At 46.4% G+C, this 22,903-nt stretch overlaps 2 long non-coding RNA genes across 2 annotated transcripts; one reads left to right on the top strand and one right to left on the bottom strand.

Moving 5' to 3' along the window:
• Window positions 1-6,866: 6,866 nt before the first annotated feature.
• LOC128428553 (uncharacterized) lies at window positions 6,867-7,518 on the top strand. Its single transcript, XR_008333811.1, has 3 exons — window positions 6,867-6,910; window positions 7,256-7,329; window positions 7,446-7,518. It is a non-coding gene; the product is annotated as an uncharacterized LOC128428553 (long non-coding RNA).
• Window positions 7,519-13,166: 5,648 nt separating this feature from the next.
• On the bottom strand, window positions 13,167-13,888 carry LOC128428550 (uncharacterized). Its single transcript, XR_008333808.1, has 2 exons — window positions 13,679-13,888; window positions 13,167-13,442 (listed from the first exon to the last, which is right to left on the bottom strand). It is a non-coding gene; the product is annotated as an uncharacterized LOC128428550 (long non-coding RNA).
• Window positions 13,889-22,903: the final 9,015 nt, after the last annotated feature.

Here is a 22,903-nt window from a genome sequence, read left to right as displayed (position 1 = left end):
CTGGGCAGCACTGTGAAATGTGAAATGCCTCCGTTGGCTGCTATGAGTTTAACTCATTCCGTCACATCATTATTTATAACAAAAATACGTCTCATGGTCGGCAGTAACAATATAATATAGAATATGTCATAATCTCAAATGGGTTTAGGAACAAGATGAAAATATAACACTCAAATTCGGACTTGAAAACAACACCGGGCAGATTGATAACTGCAAATGATTGTCACACATTGAATCAGTTATGTCCAGTTTCAGCCCAGGATATATTCAGATAATGTCAGATTTATTTCCCACAGAAAATAACGAATTTTCAATTTACTTGTCAGATGCTGTGGGACGAAAGCTTTGTGCAGATAAAAGCACTGATATGTAAATTTTGAGCAGGAGGAGCCATGTGAGACGTGTCGACCTATAAAATAACCTGAAATCTCAGCTTTTTGTCTTAATTTAACTTTTTTTTTTATCTAAATCTTGAGCTTTTAAAACCGTGTGAGGCCCCTTTACTGTTGCTTTAGTTTACACTGGGGCTTTTTTATATTTAACAGAAGGACTTGAGTAGAGACACTAACAAATCAGCACTTTATACATGTCTTTTTTGGAAGGGGGCGGAGTTTGAACGTCTTGGAATGGACCGTCCTAGATATTTCTTGAACTGTTTGTTGTATAATAACGAGACTGCCATAAAAAGCTCAATAAAGAGATTATAGTTTAGTTCAACAGTTCACGCTTCATGTTGTGCTTTCAGTGCGTGCTGCCTCCAACGGAAGAGAGAGAACAAAAGATGAAGGAAGAGAAAAAGCAGAGGAAGGAAGGAGGGATGGGAAAATGTACCAGAGGCTCGACCTACTTCATCATTGTGTCACGACTGTTGAAAATGTGGAGACAGCTTCATTTGCCTGCAGAGCGACACTGACGCGTGACGAGGATGGAGCTGTTTGTCTGAGGACGCTGGTGTGGTGATTGTGTTTTGTGTTGTTTGGTTTTTGCTGTGTTCTCCTCCTTCCCTTCTGTTTCTCCCTGTGTGGTGTTTGTGGCAGGGGGCGTGGCTGGCTCGTGGCTGTAGCAGGTAGAAGGAAACCTGCTTCCAATCCATCTAATCATCCCCTCCATATAAGCCTGGTTGTCTCATCACTTCGACGCCAGATTATTCCGTCTACTATGGTAGCAAGTGCGCAGCAGGAACTCTCGACTTTCGTGTCATTTGGATGTACTCTTACCGTTGTGCTTCTCTTCAATCCAGAACCTTCGTGTGCCTCACCGCTCGGCTCCTCATCCTCTACTCTGCCAGGATCTCCAAACCAGCCAGCACCCTGACACTTCAGCCTACTTCTTCCTCAACGGCAAATAAACTCTGTTCATTTACCCACCAACAACCTCTCCGTGTCTGCTTTGGGGTCCAAATCTTCACTTAAACATAACAGAATAATCTTGCCAAGACATGGACCCCGCAGACGCGGAAAAATTCAGACTGGCTCTTTCCCCCCAGGGAAATCATGTGGGGCAGCACGAGGTGGCCTTAATCGAGGTAATGGAGGCTCTCACCAACCTAACCTCCACGTGGCTCGGATCAGCAGCCGGATGGAACAATTATCTACTCACTTCACCACGCTGACGGCGTCGTCTCACGCTCCAGCTCTTCGCTTCGCCGGGCTCTTCTTCCACTCAGCCCAGGTAACCCTTCATCCCCACACCCGCTAGGTTTACTGGTCAGTCAGGGTCAGGTAGACAATTTCTTTTTCAGTGTAGCCTCGTTTTCGAGCAGCAGCCCTATACTTACGCTACAGACAAGTCGCGGATAGCTTTTGTTATGAATCTCCTGTCAGAGAGAGCCGCGGCTTGGGCTGTAGCTCTCTCTTATAATAACTCATCGGTTTGTTTTTCGTTTCCCTCCTTCCCCGAGGAGTTCCTTAAAGTGTTTGAACACCCTCTGCGCAGAAAGGAGTCTAGTAGCCGGCTCCTGTTGCTGCGGCAGGGAGAAGACTCCGTAGCTAAACACTACTTAACTTCCGTATCCTAGCGTTTGAGAGCGGGTGGGATGAGAGAGTGTTGCAGGTTTTTTTTTCTTCGGGGATTGAGGGAAGAGTTGAGAAATGAATTAGCCGCTCGGGATGAGACCACCTCGCTAGACGAGTTAATTTCTTTATCAATTTGTTTAGATTCTCATCTTCACGAGCGGCGCAGTGAGAGATCAGGGAGAGTTAGTCACACCCCTCCCGTGATTCGGACAATGAGCCATCCTCAGCGGGGGCTTACGCCCTCTCTACCTACACCATCATGTCCCGACAGGATGCCTCCTCGGACCGCTCCTTCCTCTCCCGGTCCCGATGAACCCATGCAGCTGGGGAGGACGAGACTCAGCTTCTTTCTCACCCAAAGAGGGTTTTTGCTTTAGATGGCAGGCTCTTAGCTCAGGTCACCCACCACACGGTGCCCGTTAACCTGATGCTATCCAGTAACCATCGTGAAATTATATCCTTTTTTATTATTCCATCGCCGGCTTCCCCAGTAGTGCTAGGGCTCCCCTGGTTAAAGCTGCATAACCCTCACATTGACTGGTCCGCCGTCTCCATTCTCAACTGGAGTCTTTTCTGCCACTCGCATTGCCTCTATTCCGTCATCCCGTCAACCTTTTCTTCCACACCGTCACCTCCCAAGCCAGTGGACGTCAGCTCCGTGCCCTCGGCTTATCATCACCTCCGGGAGGTGTTCAGTAAGGACCGCGCTCTTTCTCTTCCCCCTCACAGACCCTACGACTGCTCTATTGATTTGATTCCAAACGTTCCCTATCCTTCCAGTAAGTTATATAATTTATCTAAGCGGGAGAGAGTTGCCATGGAAACTTATATTACAGACTCCTTGGCCACTAGACTAATTCGTCCATCGTCATCTCTGTTGGGGGCGGGTTTCTTTTTTGTTGAAAAGAAGGACAAGTCGCTGCGCCCCTGTATTGACTTCCGGGGCCTCAATGACATTACTATTAAGAACAAGTACCCCCTCCCTCTCATTGACTCTGCGTTCGGACCCCTTCACAAAGCTACTATCTTCATGAAGTCACTGAAACGCATATCACCTGGTGAGAATCAAGGAGGGGACGAGTGGAAGACGGGGTTCAACACCCCCCTGGGACATTTTGAGAACCTGGTGATGCCCTTTGGCCTCACGAATGCCCCTGCAGTTTTTCAGAACCTTATTAATGACATGCTGAGAGACATGCTGAATTGCTTTGTGTTTGTTTATCTAGATGACATTTTGATTTTCTCCTGCAACATCCAGGAGCATGTTCAACATGTTAGTTTAGTTCTTAAGAGACTCCTGGAGAATCGTTTATATGTTAAGGCAGAGAAGTGTTAGTTTCATGTATCTTCTGTTAGTTTTTTGGGTTTCATTGTGGAGAAGGGGCAAATCAAGACCGACCCTGCCAAGGTTATGGCAGTGGCCAACTGGCCCACTCCTACTTCAAGGAAGCAACTGCAGAGGTTCCTCGGGTTTGCCAATTTCTACCTTAGGTTTATCCGGGACTATAGCAGAGTGGCCACACCTCTTACGCAGCCAACTTCTGTTAAAATTCCGTTTGTGTGGTCGAGGCTGCGTTTGCTAAATTGAAACTGTTGTTTTCATCTGCTCCTGTTCCCATTCACCCTGACCCCGCTTTGCAGTTTATAGTGGAGGTAGATGCCTCTGACTCCGGGGTCGGGGCCGTGCTCTCGCAGCGCTCCACCGCTGACCATAAGCAGCACCCGTGTACCTTTTTCTTCCACCAGCTCTCACCGGCAGAGAGGAACTATGACGTGGGGAGCCGGGAGTTGCTGGCGGTCGTCCTGGCTCTTCAGGAGTGGAGGCACTGGCTTGAGGGTTCCACTCAGCCGTTTATAGTCTGGTCTGATCACAAGAACCTTTCTTACCTCCGTTCTGCCCATAGGCTCAACTCACGCCAGGCCCGATGGGCATTGTTCCTGGGGCGGTTTCACTTCACACTCACCTATCGACCGGGATCCAAGAACATCAAACCGGAGTCGCTGTCACATCAGTTTGCTCTCCCTGTGGAGGACACCGCAGGAAGCACCATCCTGCCATCCGCCTGTGTGGTTGGAGCAGCTGTGTGGGAGATCGAGGGTGTGGTCCAGGGGGCCCAGAGGGACTAGCCGGTTCCACAGGGTTGTCCTCAGGACAGGTTGTTTATTCCCGAGGTGGTGAGATCCCCTGTCCTGCAATGGGGACACGCCTCCCGGATTGCCTGCCATCCTGGGTTTCGTAGGACACTGGCCCTCCTTCAACAACGGTTCTGGTGGCCTTCCATGACGGCTGATACCAGGGAATTCGTCGCTGCCTGTTCTGTCTGCGCCCGGAGCAAAGCATCACATCAAGCCCCTGCCGGTTTACTGCGTCCCCTACCCATCCCTCACCTCCCTTGGTTACATGTGGCAGTCGACTTCATCACAGGCCTACCTCCCTCTGAAGGCAACACAGTGATACTTACCGTGGTTGACCGATTCTCCAAGGCAGCTCACTTCATCCCTCTATCCAAGCTACCGTCCGCCCTTGAGACCGCCAACCTGCTGATCACACACGTCTTCCGCCTTCATGGCATCCCCGTGGACATCGTTTCGGACAGGGATCCGCAGTTCTCCGCCAGGACGTGGAAGGCGTTCTGTCAGGCGTTGGGGGCATCGGCCAGCCTTTCGTCAGGTTACCATCCTCAGACCAACGGCCAGACAGAACGGGCAAACAAGGATCTGGGGGCGGCCCTGCGTTGTGTCACAGCTCGACCTCCAGCTTCCTGGTCCACACACCTCTCCTGGATTGAATATGCTCACAACTCCCTGGTCTGCTCCGCCACAGGTATGTCTCCTTTCATGGAACCTAATGGGTTCCAACCCCCTCTGTTCCCATCCCAAGAGACTGACGTGGCAGTGCCATCCGTGGAGGAACGTCTCCGGCGTGCTCGTCGGGTCTGGTGCGAGGCCCGGGCAGCACTCGTCTGCACAGCCGCTCGCAATCAGCGAGTGGGTGACCGTCACCGTGCCCCGGCTCCGGACTACCAGCCTGGAAAGATGTTCTGGTTGTCATCCCGGGATCTGCCTCTCCAGACCGAGTCTCGAAAACCGACGCCGAGGTATATTGGCCCATTCGAGGTCGACCGGATCATTAATCCTTGTGCGGTAAGACTGAAACTTCCCCTGTCGCTAAAGATTCACCCCACTTTTCAAGTCTCTCTCCTCAAGCCAGTGTCCACCAGTTCCCTAAGCCCTCGTGCGGAGCTCCCACTACCCCCCCGGACATTGATGACCACCCGGCATATACTGTAAATATGGTGTTGGACGTACGCCGGTGTGGTCGAGGCTACCAATACCTTGTGGATTGGAAGGGGTATGGGCCGGAGGAGAGACAGTGGATTTCTCGTGCTCTCATCCTGGAACAATCTCTTCTCAATGACTTGTATGCTCGGTTCCCGGACAGGCCGGGTCGGCCGCCAGGTGACGTCCCTTGAGGGGGGGGTACTGTGGTGATTGTGTTTTGTGTTGTTTGGTTTTTGCTGTGTTCTCCTCCTTCCCTTCTGTTTCTCCCTGTGTGTTGTGTGTGGCAGGGGGCGTGGCTCGCTCGTGGCTGCAGCAGGTCGAGGCACACCTGCTTCCAATCCATCTAATCATCCCCTCCATATAAGCCTGGTTGTCTCATCACTTCGACGCCAGATTATTCTGTCTGCTATGGTAGCAAGTGCGCAGCAGGAACTCTCGACCTTCGTGTCATTTGGATGTACTCTAACCTTTGTGCTTCTCTTCAATCCACAACCCTCGTGTGCCTCACCGCTCGGCTCCTCATCCTCTACTCTGCCAGGATCTCCAAGCCAGCCAGCACCCTGGCACTCCAGCCTACTTCTTCCTCACCGGCAAATAACCTCTGTTTATTCTGATTTACCCACCAACAACCTCTCCGTGTCTGGTTTGGGGTCCAAACCTTCATTTAAACATAACAGCCGGGTCTGAGTGACAGGGCAGAGATTCAGATGTTGATGGAGGCCGTGCAGATCTCAGAGACTGTCATGCTACATGTGTAGGCTTGAGGATTGATGAGCTACAGGGTTGTTTGTGTGAATGATGCAGGCTTTAGTTTACTGGGAAGAAGAAGAAGAAAATAAAAAATAAAAATATCTGATCATATTTTGTATTAACTATTGTACAGCAACAGTAAATACGTATAGAATGAAGGAAGGAATGATGGAAGAAGAGAAGGACAGAAGAAGGAAAGAAAGGAGGAAAGCTTGTACAGTAACAGTATACGTATAGAATGGATGGAAGGAAGGAAGGTATGGTGGAGAAATGGAAGGAAGGATGGAAGGACAATAGAAAGAAAGAAAGAAATAAAGAAGCAAGCAAATAAGCAAGGAAAGAAAGTAAGAAGCCAAGAAAGGAATAAAAAAGAAAGGAAGGAAGCAAAGAAAGAAAGGAAGAAAAGGTGGAAGGAGAGAAGAAATAAATAATAATAATAATAAAAGCTTGAATTTATATAGCGCCTTTCAAAAGACCCAAGGACGCTTACATATGTATGTGGGGACAAAAGAGAAAAGAAAAGAAAGTAATTTGCACTAAACAGGATAGAAATAAACAGCACCAATGGCAGGGACTGAGGTCAGAGGCCTTAGTGAACAGGTGGCGTAGCAAAAAAAAGGAGCAAGGTGTGGTAGTAAAATCAGGCAGTAAACAGAATGCATGCAATGGAAATCACCTAAGATTAAGCTGTGCAACACTTTCCATACAACATACTTCTTTGCATTTAGTGGTGGAAAATCACCACTCGACACCTGCTCATTTGTTTCTGTGACGGCTCCGAGGGAAAAAGCTGGAGGAGCACAGAGTGGAACACACCGGGAGGAATAAAGGCTGTGAGAGTGGATAGTAGGACATACAAACAGGTAATGGGGAGGTTTTTTTTTATCTTATATGAATAGAATACAGGTCTAAAGTGAGGCATCAGCAAATTGAACAAATCATTAAATATCATGATGGTGTAAAATACTTAATTGACCATGTAAAGTTTAAAACACAATTTCACTTCAAGCGGAAACATTTAAATTTAGTTAAATCTGCGAGGCAGTTCAGCATTTGTCAGCACGGAAATCTCTATAGCTACATTTTTATTTACTCATGCCCTTTGGTTGCATGAATAACTTAAAAGGGTGAATGACAAAATCTCCTTCCTGTGGCGCAGGGAATGTGCCAGATATCAGAATATTTAGGAGCCTTTGCCCACGTTCTAGGTCTTGGCACTTTTCCAACGTGACGTACTCGTGAGAAGCTGTGACCCTGTTTCGTTGAATCAGCAGGGATTCAAGTAAGTTCTCAGGACATTTCCGTATTTCGATACAGTTGCAGTTTTCATAATTATTATATCTATGATTAAAACAGGATGAAGTCAAGTGTTGGTATTCACTATTTTTCCCTTGGCAGGTTTTGTCTAAGACTTTGTATCAGAGATTTGCAGCATCACCTCCTGAGCTTCTCAGCGACATGATCGAGTCGGGGTCAAAATCTGAAGTTGTCGATTGGATGTGTAAAGGGCAGGCGTGGGTTAACGTCTGGTATGTCCTCGATATGGTCATCCTGATCACAGGGGTGTTGGCCAACGCCGCCCTGCTCTGGCTGTTTCTGATGGAGAGGAAATCACTGTCTGCCTCGAAGGTACAGTGGTGCCATGTCTCCGGTCCCACAAATCATTGCAAATGATCCCTTTCTCATGTTTTCCAGTGCTTCTTCTTGAAATGTATTTTCTTGTAGTTATTTTCAACTTTTTTTGAACTATGAAATACTACAAAAATAAAAGATTTTGAGTTGATATCTTACAGACTTGTGGTGAGTCTACCTTGGATGGTTAAAATATTATGGCTGATAATCTAAATCCTTTAAATGAGTTGGACTTTCACTTCCGGAACCACACTGTTAATTGAGTGTTAAGAAAACTCAAATCTTGACCGAACAGAAAATTCTCAAAATTTTCTCCAAAATTTTAAGTCAATCCTAACTCTATCTTAACTTTTCATGATTCAGTAACGGTAAAATTGGATTATAGTCCAATGAGTTGATTTCCCCTGTTGTTTCCCCTTTGAATGTGTAGCTAATACAGCTAATACAGAACAATATTCAAAAGAATTCACCTCTGAAACCTAAAACCTTTGTCTTTCAGGTTCTAGGTTTGAATCTGGTTGTGATGGATCTCATCTTCCTGTGTACGGTGCCTGTGAACTTCATAAATCGGGATCTATCAGTCATACAAAACCGGTCAGGCTATAACCGTAAGGACCTTGTTAGACCCACAAGGGTTAATCCTCATGTTGGCACCGACTCCTGATCGAGCCGTGACCCTGAGAGTTTTTAAGCTGTGTTTGCACAGTCAGCACTTGTAAGACCCTGCACTGTCAGAATATAAACTACATCAAAAGACATATAAAACATGTTGGCTTAAAATGATCTTGTTTTGAGGGAAATTATCATGCAGGAGTCATTTCACAGAAAACAAATAGCCAGAGCTTAAATCAATTGTATATTATAAAATATAATATTTGGCACTTCCTTCAAATTTTGGAACATTACAAAATATGCTGACATAAGTAAACTTGGGTTTACCTGAGAGAGAGAGTTCAAGCTACACCTCTAAATCCTCCATCCGTGATTGGCTGCAAAGTCGTCAGGTGATATGAGATGCGTAATAAAACAGACGCATGTTCCATTTTCACGTTCATCATTGCAACATGTTATGATGAAGGATCCATATTTTACTACTCGTATTATATAACTCCTAATACTGTCATTAACTGATGAAATTGTCGTACTTTGTGGGAATTTTGATATCATTTATATATAGGAGGCAAAAATATCGTACAAATATTCATTGTACCTTTAATGATGGGTCTCCGACAGCAGTATCTCTTCATAAATAGGGTTTTCTTTTGATTTTGAATTTTATTTTCTTAGCCAATACTTAGTTGAATTAATCAATTAAATCCACTGCAAAGCTAAACCCCTGTTACTGTTTATCCAGCACACTTCCCAGACTCTTTCAGTTCTAACCAATTGGATAAGACAACAGATGTCTGCAGCATGTTCAACCTGATTGGCTGCCCCCTGCTGCTGACCTGCATGTGTGTGGAGCGCTACCTGGCAGTGATGAGGCCGGTGCTGTACCTGCGCGTGAGGAAGTGGGAGTACCGAGTGGCCATCAGCGCCGCGGTGTGGGCCTTCACCCTGGTGTTCGTTGTGGCTACAAGTAAGAGCCGCGTTCAGCATAGGAGCTCTGTGGCTGAATTTGTTGTTTGGAAAGACTGTGTGACAAAACTTCCCTATGGGGATTAAGTATTTGTGCTTCTGAGAAACAGAGTACAAATACAAATAAAACCTTTGTAAAAGAATATTTGCAATATTGTACAATATATAAAAAGAAGCCGAATAAGTAAAAGTACGGTGTACACAATATTACAGTACATATAACTGAGGACAACACAGAAAACTCTTCATCTTACAAACAGATAATACAAATTTTTATAAAGTAATATATTTACACTAAAGACATTTCCAACTGAATTGTAAATAAGTACATTCTTTACTTTCATGTGTGTTAAAGTGAGCAGCAGCTTTCCTCCAGAGTTAAACTAATATGTCGTGTTGGATTTTTCCCAGTTTGTTTGCCTGATAAAACCATCATTTTGGCCGCTGTCCCCATCATCATCTCTTGCCTCTGCATCCTAATGCTCCTCTGCCTCGGCAGTGTGATCTGGTCACTGAGGCAGCAAAGCCCCGCCCTCAGCACCCATGGAAAACAACGCTGCACAGAGTCGAGGCTAAAGAAACAGGCAGTGCGTAACGTGTCGATCGTGGTGGTGCCCGCGGTGATGTCCTACCTCCCAGTCCTGATGATGTCTCCCCTGGTCTTGCTCATAAACTACACCGACTACAGTTTTGATGAGAGAATGTGCAGTGTCTTTGAGTTATCTTTTCTATTCCCCAGGTTTGGTGTGTTCATAGGCCCTCTGTTCTACTTCTCCAAGGCAAGAGAAATGTGCTGCCTGAAGGGAGCACGAAACAAACATAATGAACCAGACACCTAGGCTGTGTCTCAATCCGGGGGCCTCATCCTTCAGAGGCTGCATTTCAAGACCGATTGCGTCACAGCAGCTTGACTAGACAATTTAAACTTGTCCCAATTTGTCCTCCAAATGCAGCTCCAGATGGATCCGTCCCAGGCCAACACATTCCATGATTCATAGTGCGGCAAGCAATGCGAAAATATCAGTATAATTCCTTTTTAAATGTACATGCTGAAACGAACAGCATCTTTTCAAATTTGAAATTTGACATCAGCACCACTGTCTGTAAACATGACGATAGAACTTCATGGATTTATCCCTTTGTAACTAGTTTTATTGTAAACAATCATTAAAGCAGTAGAATTTGGTCTTTCCCTGCATTTGCACTCAAAACAACATGTTGTGAATACTTTTGCTTTTGACCTTCAGGAGAAGAAGAGTAAAGTGGATTGAACCAATTTATTCTTAGGAATTATTCATGTTTTTTAATACAAAATATATTAAGCGTAGAGCCTTTGAATTCTGAGGAAAATTGCATAATGTCGTCAGCATAGAGTCAAATATTACTAACGATACTGAAGGAATGGGCCACAGTGCTGATATTAGAATTCTGATATTAGCACCACTCTCTGTAAACTAAAAGAAAAACTTTGTCAGTAACTTACATTGTACATGATCATCTTTCAAATCAGTGTTACTATGTTTCCGGACTCAAAGCTGCTGGATCACTGTGATACTGATTTGCTGTTGACTAGAAACGAAGTTAGTTAGTAGTAAAATATGGAAAATCCTCGACTTTGTCTTTTTAGATATATTTCCTAAGTTTTCGCTGCCTTAGCAGTTTCTTTCTGTCTTTCAATAAGTTAGTCAACATGAAGGGATTTATGTTCATGTGAAAGGTCATATAATAACTTAATAGTTGATATCTATATTTATTTTCCATAGATGCGAGTGGAAGCAGCACAATTTTGTTAAATATTTTGAGTCAAACTTCATGTCTACACATTGGACGCTTTCCAAAATCATTTTACTCTTAATTTGGATTAATCGATTTATTACCAGACAATACACGGATATTAAGCCCTTGTTGAGAAAATATAATGCTTATATTAATTAATTGAGTTAATTTGTCATCTCAGGGGCATAAGGCAACGTTGTGGGTCAACCTGCAAGATAACATCATGCTTATAAAGTCTGTGTTGCATTGTCAATCTTGTTTTGATGCCTTCATATTATGAGATTGTATTATTAAATTAAAAAGCATATGTATAACGATTCTTCGTATTTATTTCAGGATGTTATCTACAAGTTATACCAATATGGATGCATAACCATACTTCTTCAAAATAAGTTTTTTTTTGTATATAATAATAACAAAGTCACTTATTATGTTTAGCAAAGGTTGACACTGGGAGAGTCCTGCCTCTAATAAAAATGATGAAATATTACTTTTATAACAAAATTACAATTGTGACAAAGACAACACAATTCAGACCATTATTAAAAAAACATTTTACTTTCAAAAACTTCGACCTCCCTTCCACGTTACAGCAGATACATCAACCACAGTTTGTACATACACATATCAGGCATTTTGTCTCCTTTCAAAATGCTTTAGTGTCTATTTCGCATGGCACCGGTGGCGACTGCAAATATTTTCCAGTACCAGCTGTTTTGCTTTTCAAGGAAAAGAGCGGTCCTCAAAATCACATAATGCTTTCAAGACTAGAGGAACCAGTGATAAAACCAGGGTTTACATATGAAGGCCAGTCACCAGGTTTAGAATCCACCATCACACACTCTGACACTGTTGATCTCAGTGTAGCGAACAGTCCAGGGGTCACGTTGGGGTCAAATATAAAGTACTTCTTTTTTGGTAAAGCCCCTTTCCTCAACTTGTCAGACCCAGACCACCGGCGCTGTTACCCAACTGATTTTGAAATAAGGTCATAAGGATATAAATAGCTGTGTAGTATAACAACCCAGTCTCATCAGAAAACGTTCAGTGGCAACGTTGGTCCACATGGAACGACGTTACCATCTCACAATCTGGCCTCTCAGATTGTGAGATGGTAACATTTTGTCAGCCCATTGTTTTGCATTGGCGTGTTCTCACGTTTTTCTCTCGTATAAATGACACTGTGTCTCTTGACAACTGAAACCATAAGATGAGGTCAGTGTGGCCTTGACCTTTTTACTTTAAGACAAATACAAAGTTAGACAATCCGAAAACATACAGTTATGCCAAAATATATTTGGTTTCACATTCTAGATGGCATAAGCAGAGACATCAACTCAGGAAAAATATTTCTGTAGAAAAGAAAGCCCTGTACATGTGTACGTATGTATACATACACACGTACAAACGCACTATTGAGACGTTTTGTTTTTTATCATATATTCTCAGGAAGGACTGATGCATTTACTGAGACGGGACGTGAGGGCCTACTCTGCGTGCTCAGAGTTCAAGCCCAGCAGGCTGCAGCGGGCCTGACATATTCCGGAACAGCAGCACAGTCTTTGGATGACTCCTCTGAAGTGACGATATAGTTGATTTCTGATAGAAAACCCCTGCCTCATTCATTGTAGTATTAATGTGTTTGAATAAGTCAGGCTGCTGATTACCAGCTAGTGATTTGAGTCAAACATCTATTGCTATCCTCTGTGTTCATTTCTTTAATGTTAAGAATGTTTCTCATAAGACCTTATCAGATGCATTGTGAAACATCTGGGTCACCTAAATTTAGTGTAAACAAGAGAGTGAACTCTTGACTAATGACGGTATGTATTTTGCACTGATACACAAACTTGATGTTACACATCTTAAACAATATGATATGGGTGTCCCTAGACAACCAGACCTGTGTGCTTTGCTGTGACTATAAATGACTGGAACCTCAGATAAAGAAAGTTATTTTCTGACTTCAATTACTGAGGCATTCTCTACAGAATGTAATGTGCCCATTCTACTTCAGATCCATTGGATCATTGTGTGTTTATGTTGCTTAAAGCAGAGCATTCACTGCTTTAATGTAATCAGCATCTTATCTGACAATATCATGGTGTAGAAGTGCAAGGAAATACCAATATGTTATGAACAATGTCATTTATTGTGCACAAACATTACATTAAGGCATCTGCTGGAAATGTTATGATCAACAATTCTCATGCAAATAAGACTTTAAAAACGCCACAAATAGTGTTTTGGAGAGGGGGGTTTCAGAGGGAGGGGGCAGCTCTGGAGAAAGGTCTGTCAATCCAGGTCTGCTGCTTGGTGTGATGGAGACATGAGGTTAGCATCAGGAGCAGAGGCTGCAGGAGGGACCGTGGAGCTGAGGCACACCTGTACTGCTTCTCTTGAGAAGAACTGAAGGACACACAAACAAACCATAGTGTTAAATTATGAAGATGGTTCCCTCTGATTTTTTTGTTTTAAACATAAACGTCAGACAGGCCGCTAAAAACTAAAAATGCTGAAGCTAACAGCTACCCAACAGCAAGCTAATGCCTTCCTAAGGCTGCCAGGGAGTAGCAAGAGTAGCCTAGTAGCAAGAGAGTGTAGCTAATCACAGCCCTCACAGTTCTTCATCAGTGGAGAAGTACCTCGCCATGTTTTCATCTTCAGAGGAGTCATCCAAAGACTGTGCTGCTGTTCCGGAATATGTCAGGCCCGCTGCAGCCTGCTGGGCTTGAACTCTGAGCACGCAGAGTAGACCCTCACGTCCCGTCTCAGTAAATGCATCAGTCCTTCCTGAGAATATATGATAAAAAACAAAACGTCTCAATAGTGCGTTTGTACGTGTGTATGTATACATACGTACACACGTCCAGGGCTTTCTTTTCTACAGAAATATTTTTCCTGAGTTGATGTCTCTGCTTATGCCATCTAGAAACCAAATATATTTTGGCATAACTGTATGTTTTCGGATTGTCTAACTTTGTATTTGTCTTAAAGTAAAAAGGTCAAGGCCACACTGACCTCATCTTATGGTTTCAGTTGTCAAGAGACACAGTGTCATTTATACGAGAGAAAATATGTAGAAATATGTAGACGGACACTGCACTGGTTAGCGGAGTCATACAACGCAGTGCGGTAATTCTAGTGTAGTTTTTTTTTAATAAATGGGTTATCTTTTTTTACAATCTACAAAAAGTTATCTATACATTTGGTCACAGAATGTTACACAAATAAATTGGCATTAAAGTTGGCATCTTGCTGTCTCGCCAGTCTGACGATGCAGCTGAAGCGTCCATCAAGGGTGTTCTGCAGGTAATTTGGATTGTTTGTTTCTTGTGAAGAGGAGAATAACATGAATTCATACCAATATCAGTTTACAATCAAACCTTTTTGTGTTAACCTTGCGTACACAGAGTCAAAGGACATTGTACAACAATGACACACATTTTTCCACAGTACCTGTCGTTCCCTACTGAACTTCTGACACCCATTACTGGACTGTGTCTTCCTGTAGAGTGGTGATGTTCTCAACGTTCTTTTCACAGTCTGTCAAAACAAAATTAGAGTTACAAATGTTAATGCCCCACAACCCATTGCAGATACGGTTGTATTTGCACACCACATCGGATCAAAACAAAACTGCAGTCTGTGAAACAAGCAGTTTTGGTAGATATAAGGGAAATGCTAATATTTCTGCATGAAACATATTCAGTCCCTTAAGCAAAATAACAATGATGGCAGGCCGCAACCTCGATGCCTTCGTCTACTTTGCTTACAGACTAGTTTGCGGAGTCTCGTGCTGCCGCCCACTGACCGATACATCATCGCTCTTTTCTGAAACTAATGAAGGCAAATTCACACATGTAGACAGAAATAATCAGTATAAATTAAAAGGTGTAAAGATTGCTAACATTATGTTTGATGGGGGTCATCATTATACATAACAGAGGAAAACTTTGCAAATGTATTCCTTAAATTTACTTGCCTTCCTGTGGAAAAAGTTGTTTTCCCAGTTAAACAATCACAGCAGGGAAGCATGATTGATCAAAATTCTTTCAGTGTGATATTAACTTGTATGTCAGCAAGCGTACTTTGGGGATTTAATAAAAATGTATATGTGGCACATTATATAAAATGGTGTTTCTGGTATGTAACTTAAAAGTACCTCTTTAATGGTAGGATAATTTCTCTCCCTCATCTTCCTTGTGGTACGTGGATGATGGTAGTGGGCTCAACCCGGTTTCTCTTTCTCTCCAGGCTGCCCTTCCTGCTCTTCATCAAGCAAAACAAAGTGTTCGGTCCAAGTTATTGACGTTAATGAAACTCCTGTAGCTTCACTTGGATCCTCCTTGATTAAAAAACAGAACATAGCAATTGTTTTATAAAATGAATCGCAACTCCATAACATGGAAACATTATTGTCATAGTGCATACTATACATTAAACCAAATTGACCTGATATTGTGGAGTAATGGTAGAGAAATACTCTCCTTATTAATCTAAAGCATTCATAAATCAAATTCATGTTTATATTTATATTGTAGCATCCCTCAATGATGAGCTAAGCATCTTGAACTGGTTTCAACAACCATGTATTCACCTCCCAGGTAGCACAGGCTACCGTGGGCTGTAGCATGTGGCTATCAATGGCGTATTAGCTGAAGAATAGCATCCATTGTGTGTATCAACGGACTCCGCATCCACTGTCTCAGCACTCGGACTGTAAACCTAGATCGTAATGATCTTTAAAAACAATAAACTACTCACCTGACAGAAGGAAGATGACATTGTTTGTCTTCCAAGCGCTCGGTGGTTATTACGCAGCCCCGAGTTAAAGGACCGGATGTTTACTAAAAGCCACACTGTGGCAAGACAAGGAAAGGCAGAGACGCAGGTACTGTTTACTGTGGTTTATTCAGAAGAACACATGTTCCCCATACGGGAAGTATATATAGCTAAAACCTCTAACATTACCCATCAACCCACTGGGTGAGAGGACACACCCCTGAGTGCACGCCACACAGCCCCCCCCCGAACACCCAGAGGGAGAAAAAAAAAAATGGGGCAAAAGTCAGTACCTCTCAGGGGTTTTAACGAGGCGACCATAACGGCTACGCCGACCCCCGTCCGCAAACGCAGGGGTGGAACAGGCAGAAGGGACATCATTTACAACAGGCACAGGATCAGGAGGCACAACTGGAGAAAACAACACAGGGGTCTTAGAAGGGGGGCGACCACGACGGGGAACCCGGGCCGGTAGCACCTCTTCGCCGGCCAACAGATGAGCTGGCTTAAGCCTGTCTAACGAAATGCGCTCCCTTCGCCCGCCCATGTCCAGAATGAAACTTTTAGAACCCGCCTCTAACACTCTAAACGGGCCGTCATACGGGGGCTGGAGGGGAAACCGGTGAGCATCGTGACGCACGAAAACAAACCGAGTGGTCGCGAGATCCGTTGGCACGAAAGACCGAGGAGAAAAATGATGCACGGGCACCGGTGCACAAGCGGCCTGTGACGCAGGACGCGCAACAGGAAACGGAAAGGGGGCCGAGCTCTGAGGCAGAAACTCCCCTGGGACGCGGAGCGGCTGACCGAGCACCAACTCTGCAGGCGAGGCATCCAGGTCAGCCTTAGGAGCCGAGCGCAACCCGAGCATCACCCACGGCAACCGATCCAACCAGTTCGCGTCTGAGAGCGCAGCCCGCAATGACGCCTTAAGCGACCGGTGAAAACGTTCACACAAGCCGTTAGCCTGGGGGTGGTAGGCAGTGGTACGGTGAACCTGTGTGCCCAGAGACTTTGCTAGCGCCGACCAGAGATCCGAAATGAACTGCGGGCCTCTGTCAGAGGTGATATCAGACGGTGCACCAAAACGTGAGACCCAAGCTGAAAGAAAAGCGCGTGCCACGTCCGCAGATGTCGTGGAAGACAGAGGAACCGCCTCTGGCCACCTAGTGGTCCGATCTACCATGGTAAGGAGATGTGTAAAACCCTGGGAAGGGGGAAGAGGCCCCACAAGGTCGATATGCACATGATCAAAACGCTTGGCCGGAATCAAAAACGGCTCGAGGGGCGCCCTAGTGTGCTGGTGAACTTTTGCGCGCTGACACGCCACACATGTGGCCGCCCACTCTTTGACCTCTTTGCGAAGGCCAGGCCACACAAACTTCGAAGACACCAACTTCACCGACGCCCGGACACCCGGATGAGAAAGAGAGTGCACCATATCAAAGACCCGACGGCGCCAAGCAACCGGCACCACCGGGCGGGGGCGGCCCGTGGAGAAGTCGCAAAGGAGGGCAGGCCCACCATTTTGCACCACTGCCTCCTCCAGCTCCAGACCGGTACTCGCAGCTCTCAGTGCAACGATACCCGGGTCCCCAGGTTGATCGGCAGCCAGTGCTGAAAAATCAACCCCAAGATGCACAGGGCACACCAGCACCCGCGACAGGCAGTCTGCCACCGGGTTCGCTTTACCCGCCACATGTTGGATGTCCGTTGTGAATTCGGAAATCGCCGCTAGATGGCGCTGCTGGCGAGCAGACCATGGCTCTGTCACCTTCGCCATAGCAAACGTCAATGGTTTGTGGTCAACATAGGCTGTGAAAGGGCGGCCTTCCAGCAGGAAACGGAAATGACGCGTAGCCAGGTACAACGCTAACAGTTCCCGGTCAAACACACTGTATTTTCGCTCACTGTCTCGCAAACCGCAGCTAAAAAATGCAAGGGGCTGCCACGCACCCGCAACACGCTGTTCAACAACTGCACCGACAGCCACATCCGAAGCATCGGTCGTGAGGGCGATGGGCGCCCGAGACGCGGGGTGCGCCAGAAGCGCCGCGTTAGCCAGGGCAGCCTTAGCCCCCTCAAAAGCCTGGATCCTCACAGGGGTCCAGTCAACCTGGTCCTTGGCTTTCTTAAGCTTCAAAGCACCATACAATGGTTGCAGGAGTTGGGCCGCACGAGGCAAGAAACGATTGTAAAAGTTTACCATGCCCAAAAACTCCTGTAGCGACCTGACCGAGACTGGACGGGGAAAATCCGCAACTGCATACACCTTCGAGGGCAAAGCAGCCGCACCCTGCGACGAAATGCGATGGCCCAAAAAGTCTATGACAGACAGCCCAAACTGGCACTTGGCTGTGTTGACAATGAGACCATGTCCATCAAGGCGCTGGAAAACCTGCCTAAGGTGCGACAAATGCTCATCAACCGACGGGCTGGCCACCAAGATGTCGTCCAAATAGACGAAAACAAACGCGAGGTCACGTAACACCGAGTCCATCAAGCGCTGAAACGTCTGCGCTGCGCCTTTAAGGCCGAACGGCATTCGCAGGAACTCGAAAAGCCCAAACGGTGTAATGACTGCAGTCTTGGGCACGTCCTCTGCCCGCACAGGCACCTGATGATAACCTCGCACCAAATCGATTTTAGAAAAAATTGTCATGCCCGCCAAACGAATCGAAAAATCCTGAACATGCGGAATGGGATAACGGTCATGGGCCGTGATGTTATTTAAACGGCGGAAGTCACCGCACAGCCGCCAAGACCCGTCCGCCTTGGGCACCATGTGGAGCGGCGAAGCCCACGGGCTGTTGGACCGCCTAACGATCCCCAAACGCTCCATGGTAGCAAACTCCTCCTTCGCGGTGGCTAACTTCACGGTGTCGAGTCGACGCGAACGTGCGAAAACGGGCGTACCCGCAGTGGGAATGAAATGTTCCACGCCGTGTTTTGTAACCGCGGCAGAAAATGCGGGCGTTGTCAGCGAAGGAAATTCCGCCAGTAAGCGCTGGAAGACATCCTTTGACGCCGCGAAATTAGCGTGTGTTAACGGCCCGGGTCCCCCTGTCTGACACGGAAAAGACGAAAAAGACACAGCATCAATGAGCCTGCGATTAGCTACATCCACTAACAACCCATTAGTGCACAGAAAATCTGCTCCGATAATAGGAACCGTAATGGAAGCTACAACAAAGTCACACAGAAATTTGCGTCCATTGAAACACACAGTCACAGACTTTGTACCAAACGTCTCTATAGCCGAACCATTAGCCGCTGTCAGACGCGGACCACTGCCACAGGCCGAGAGGTCCGTAGCTGCAGGAGGGAGAAGGCTCTTCTGCGAGCCGGAGTCCACCAGGAACTGATTACCTGATATGGAGTCATGAACGAACAGCAGCTCCTCTTGCTCGCCAGCGCCCATTGTTGCTACCGAGCGCCGGCTCTTCCGTTTCCCGGTGCCTCGAACGCGCACGGAGGAACGCAGCGGCGCGCCTTGCTGCCGAAGCGCTGATGGAAGAAACACAGCTGGCCGCGCTGTCTGCGGGTGGAAACTGCAGCCGTTAATGCCGGAACCTCGTCCTCCAACGTCGGCTGCAAGGACTCCACGGCCACACTCTGCACGGAGACGTTCCTCGAAGTCAGCAGGATCCGGTCCGCCTGCTCAGCCAATCCACGGAAGTCGCCGGCCGCCAAACAAGAAGAGTTGGCGAGGGCTGCTCGCACCTGCAGCGGGAGCTGACGCAGAAAGATGTGCGGGAAAAGGAAACCATCATCCTCGGAGCCCAGCAACGACAGCATCTCGTCCATCAGGTCCACTGCCGAACCATCGCCCAAACCGGGAAGCGACAGTAGCTTGTCCGCTCTCTCCGCGGCTGACAAGCTGTAGCGCCGGAGGAGAAGCTGCTTGAGGGCGGCGTACTTTCCGCGCAGCGGCGGGGCTCGCAGGAGCTGCATCACGCGCCGGGTGGATTGCTGGTCCAAAGCCGCGACCACCAAATAATACCTGGAGTCGTCTGCCGTTACTCCTCGCAGATGGAAAAGAGCCTCGACGTGCAGAAACCAGGGCGCGGGGTCGTTCTGCCAAAACTCCGGCAGTTTAACGTGCCCCGCGGAGCTGGCCGGTCGCGGAAGCTGCGGCGCCATGGTCGTTGTGGAGACACGGTCCACGGGCGCCGGGGAAGAAATTACGTCTTCCCCCGATGAGGAAGGGACACTATCCTCCTCTACCTCGAACATGTCCAAAAAACAGGGTCACCAATGTGGCAAGACAAGGAAAGGCAGAGACGCAGGTACTGTTTACTGTGGTTTATTCAGAAGAACACATGTTCCCCATACGGGAAGTATATATAGCTAAAACCTCTAACATTACCCATCAACCCACTGGGTGAGAGGACACACCCCTGAGTGCACGCCACAACACGTCAGTTCCGCTCGCCCAGTCCGTCCGTGGCGCAGTCGGTCCCCCTTCGGGAGGAACGGTCTCGATGGGTCCTTAGCATTAGAGGTGTAATCTAGCCTCAAATATTAATATTATATACCGTGAATAACATTCACGATCACTGAACGACGCCACGCAGGGACTGTGATTTAAACACCAAGCTGTGGCCTGGTCTTCCGCATGGCAGCGTCATAGCAACCCTCATAGCAACGATAAAAACATTCGTGATAACTATTAAAATATTGATCATAAGCACGAACTGGCTGAAGACTGTGGAAGCAAAGAGCACATTTCTGTCAGACAACTCACGTTTGATCATGTAATATATTTATTACAACAGATTTAGTGTTTGGCGTCTAGGCTCCAACTTAATCACTCCCCCATATGATTACACAGGAATGATGGGAGTGATGAGCAAATACTTGTAACCCCCCGTTGGAGCCTACAGGTGGATGCTGGGCCTACAGGTGGATGCTGGGGTGGTGGAGGGACTGTAGCAACAGGTAGCCATACTGCAGCAGCAGTGCGAGCAAGAGGGGTTGATGGGAAATGTCTCTCTGGTTAAATAGACCACCTGATAAGGTGGTTGTGTATTATAGATGGTTGTGGAGATTGAGGTATATCACATGATGTATGTCACATGATGTATGTCACGTGATTGGCGCAGCGCGGCTCGAGTTGCCTGCCAGAACTAGCTCGCAGGCGTCGCCATATTTCTGTCAGACAACTCACGTTTGATCATGTAATATATTTATTACAACAGATTTAGTGTTTGGCGTCTAGGCTCCAACTTAATCACTCCCCCATATGATTACACAGGAATGATGGGAGTGATGAGCAAATACTTGTAACCCCCCAAAACTGCACATAGTCGGAGCCTGACGTACGGATCGGTATCTGCTATGTGTGCGCCATTCACCGCTGCGGTGTGGCCATTCTCCGTAGGGGCATTAGCCTGCAGGAGAATATGCTAACTAGTGAACCTGTTATGTGAGCCATTCACCGCCGCGGTGTAGTCATTCGCTGTAGCCAAATTGTCTGCGGGGGAATATACTACCTGGTGAGGTTCCCTATACGGGAATATAGTGAACTTGGCACATGGCAACATATGCACCGGAATTTCCCCTTTAAGCCCAGCAAACCACCTGAAATGTAATAAAATAATCAGTCTGCAAAGCACATACACATTATTCACTCACATGTTTTGTTTGTATCGCCAATATTCAAAACATGATTCGTTTCATCGGGCTTAACAAATGCGACATCCTGTCCTTAACCCTCGACAAGAGTAAGGAAAAACTACCAAAAAACCCCCATAAACAGGGGAAAATGTAGAAACCTCAGAGAGAGCCACATGTGAGGGATCCCTCTCCCAGGATGGACAGGAACAGATGTATGCCACGGCAAGGGTGCAATGAATCCCTTGGCATCGTATCGTCACCATTTGAGGGGATGAAGGCGCGCCGAAACATGCCTGTGACTACCCCGGACGCAGAGACGTGATGTATCCCGAGATCTGACATGCAACAAAGGATTTATGCAGCGGAGAATACATATTAAAACATCAAGGCTGCAGATGATGTTTGAGAGTCAATATTCCTTCTTGTGGTGTCCAACATAGCATGAGTAGCATTGATGATGGAGTGTTGCAGTCCTAGTGGTGCCACATCTTAGTAAGTGCGGGGACAGCATCCAGGTGTTAGGCCTCAGCTCTGGCAGGGATGGCGAAGCTTTGAGGAGATCTCGTCATGCATTTTCGACCATTGATTGGTTGAAGAGGGATGCAAGCGTTTGATCATAGAGGAGAAAGAACAGAAAGCAGTATTATTCTTAACAATGATAATTCAGAAGTCTCGACAAGATCTATCAGACTTGTTGTGAACATGTGTTCTTCTAAGACTAGAGAGGATAAGGTCATGTAGAGGATTAAATAAGCGTCCTTGTCAGATTTCCTATTAGACTGCTTCCGTTATCGTATACTCTGACTCACCTTGACAACAATTCAGTAATAAGGAAATATAAAGCCAAGGTAAATGTTAGGTAAGACTGTCATCATTGAGGATTCATAGCTTTTCTATTGTAGCAGCATTGACACATGACAAGGTTATTGGTTCTTGATCTATTCACTGTTCTGTAGGAATTGGATGAATACCATGGGGTCAAGACGCTCGGGTATGGTTGGACAGATGGGATTTCCCTCTGCTTAAACAGACCGCCTAATGCGGTGGATGAGTGCTGTGGCTTATTGTGGCAAGTGAAGTATGTCACCTGATATATGTCACATGATTTATGTCACCTGATGTATGGCACATGACAGAAGCAGCGCAGCTCGAGTTGCCTGCCAGAGCTAGCTCGCTGGCTTCGCTCCATTTCAGTCCGACAACTCACGTTTGATTATTTATCTTATTTATTACGATATTTATTATTCACAGTAGAACATGTTTGTGTTTGGCATCTAGGCTCCAACTTAATCACTCCCCATATGCTAACACAGGAATGATAGGAGTGATGCGCTAATACTGTAACCCCCCAACACTGCACAGATTTGGAGCCTGACGGATGAATCGGTATCTGTTATGTGTGCGCCATTCAACGCCGCGGTGTGGCCATTCTCCATAGGCGCATGCCTGCTGGAAAATATGCTACC

Source organism: Pleuronectes platessa, chromosome 22 (assembly GCF_947347685.1).
Source record: "Pleuronectes platessa chromosome 22, fPlePla1.1, whole genome shotgun sequence".
In the NCBI taxonomy this organism is placed as follows: domain Eukaryota; kingdom Metazoa; phylum Chordata; class Actinopteri; order Pleuronectiformes; family Pleuronectidae; genus Pleuronectes; species Pleuronectes platessa.
Note: the sequence above shows the minus strand (reverse complement) of the source record. Positions and strands in the feature narration are given on the sequence as shown.